At 36.3% G+C, this 2549-nt stretch overlaps 1 protein-coding gene across 1 annotated transcript in view; it reads right to left on the bottom strand.

Moving 5' to 3' along the window:
• RNF144A (ring finger protein 144A) overlaps positions 1-1922 on the bottom strand; it is a 48492-nt gene extending 46570 nt beyond the window's left edge. Inside the window, exon 1 of the mRNA XM_009639795.2 lies at positions 1833-1922. The gene's annotated coding sequence lies outside the window, so the exon portion shown is untranslated. The remainder of the gene's footprint in view (positions 1-1832) is intronic.
• Positions 1923-2549: the final 627 nt, after the last annotated feature.

Genomic DNA, 2549 nt, shown 5'->3' with positions numbered 1-2549 from the left:
TTGAACCTCATACAGTTGGCCTTGGCCCATCGAAGTAATGGGCACATGATGCAGGGTAATGTACACCACACAATGGGTGAGGAATTATTTAAGCTAAAAAAAATGTGATTGACCACAAGGCCAGACATGTATAAAGTTGCAATTGTCCATTTATTATAGAAATTGTCTTCAAGTTTGTAAGTATCAGATGTATTATATGTTTCTATTACAGTTTTTCAAAAGCAGGGGGAGCAGAAATACTGATTACTAGTAAGCCGAAAGTTTATGAAAGTAATTATACTATCTATAGCCCAAACTGTGAGGGACCCAAAAAAAAAAATCCTTTCCGCTTCTCTATATTTAAGTTTTAAATCAACTAGTTAAAATAAAAAGAAAGCAATGAAACTACAGAATTGTTTTTCAAACCTCAACCTGCTTCTTAAGCAAGGGATACAGAAAACAGTATCAGACATTTTGTTTTTAAATTAATCTCTCCTTTTTTCCCCATTTTGTTTTTCTGCTAGTAAAAAAGATGTGACAAAAAAAGATTTTTTCATTTAGTACTAAAAAAGTGAGAGGAAAAAAAATCCCAGCTGAAAAAAAATATCTCAACAAGCTTTACAATTAAACAGTACTTCTTTACACTAAGACATGTGACTCAAGCTGAGCATACAGCTTGTTACATTAAAACTTCAATACTTAAATTCAACCCAGTGAGGGCATGGTTATGTTTTCTTCACAAGAGGCTTTTCCTGTGATCAGAAAAAGTCAAACAAGAGCATCATTACACTTTGATTATTAAGCTGAGAACATGACTTTCAAAGGAAAGGAAAGAAAAAATTAAAATCTGCCAGTCTGTAAGTATATGACTTTTCAATACTATTTCCAGAAGATGCATGCATGCGAAAGTAGCATTGCTTGGGAAAATGGAAAGCTACCAACAGCAAATCACGAGCTCACAGGCAAATGAAGAATCTAAAAATGTCATTATTTCTGCATATAGCCCTGTATTAGAGTAAGCATAATGCAGCACTTCCAGCTCTAGCAATATTTACAGGATGATCTTTTCCAAACCGCCAACAGAGAAATGGACAGACTTTAATTATTTAAACAGAGTTTTTATTGCCTTCTAGAAGACAACATAAACATGCACTACTTTTTTGTGATTGACTGGAAAGGCATTTATCAAATATATCAACAATTTGCTAAGCAGTACATATAGATCTGTAGCTATCTATCTCAAAAAGGCAATCACTTTTTTATTATCTAGCTTCCTTATCTTGAGCATGGATTTACTACTGTTTAAAACTGAAAACGTAGTATTCTGGGACATTAAACTATTAAATCAAGGGTCATATATGAAAGTAAAACAGGCTCTGTTATAGAGATATAAAGATACATGATGTATATCTTATAGAGAGATAAAAAAATAAAAGCCTAGTGAAGCCATTTTAGGTAGTATCATAAAACTGTACTTCAAAAACAGTTTTCAAACTGCACCAAAACAAGTCTTTCTATACCTCGCACTTTGCTAGGAAGTTAACTAGAATGCAGATTTTGTTTTCTAATTGGTAAACAAGCCAACCCTTTTCATTCTAGAGCTCCATAATTAAAAGCAAACTTTGACAAATTCCCTCCTCTGTAGTAGTCTGGGCTATGTGGTTTTGATTTCTATGGGGGAACACAACAGCAATTCCAAAGACTATAAAATCCATCTCTCAGGCACTGTTTTTCCCCCCCGCCCCCCAGCTTCTGTTGGCATAAGAGTCCTATGAAAGAGTGGCTGCATTGGAAACTGCATCTGTCTGTGCCCAGGCCAAGTGTTGTCAAGGACAGTCAACGCAAACGCCTACCACAACAATCTCTCCTTTGTCAGTCACAGGGATCCCATGAGAAAGCACCAACCAGTCTAGGAATTTGGCTCAAGGTAGTGTTAGACAAGCCTGAAAAACAAAAAATAAGGGTCAGACTTTATTTAGATTGACTGTATAAAACCGGAACTAACAGCTCCATTCTGTCAATGAGCTTTCAAAACTGCGCGGTGGCACAAGTGGTCTTAGGGCAGAAAGACAAAATTCACCTCTTAACCCCTTCTACGCTGTATTTACTGGCTCAGCTTGTATTTATCAGCTTGGGAAGATTAATCTCATCACACAAGACTTTTTTTAATGCAATGGATTTCCAAGCCTGGAAAAAAAATACATTTTATTATCATCTTACATAGCTGCAGCCCCCACGTTCCAGAACTTCAGGAAAACATACTCTGAAATCGTATCCAGCACTAGGTTCAGGGACTTCTTGTGTACAAACCCAATAGTGAACTACTAGAAACTGTACCAGGAAAATATACATACAAAACCACATGCAAAGCCCAATACTTTGAGCAAAATCAGTCTGTAGGCAAAGCATTTTAATAAATGTGATGAGATGCCAGGGAGAGGAGGAATTCAGAACACAGCAGTTGGCAGGAGTCCTACTTTCACTTCAAGCTATTTCCCTTTTTCAGATTTACCCAACAGTATTACTTCTGAGAGAGAATTTCTGAGCTCAGTTCCTTTCCAGTGAATACT

The sequence above is a fragment of the Egretta garzetta genome, unplaced genomic scaffold, assembly GCF_000687185.1.
Source record: "Egretta garzetta isolate BGI_Z169 unplaced genomic scaffold, ASM68718v1 scaffold15, whole genome shotgun sequence".
In the NCBI taxonomy this organism is placed as follows: Eukaryota; Metazoa; Chordata; class Aves; order Pelecaniformes; family Ardeidae; genus Egretta; species Egretta garzetta.
This window is presented reverse-complemented; position numbering and strand designations above follow the sequence as displayed.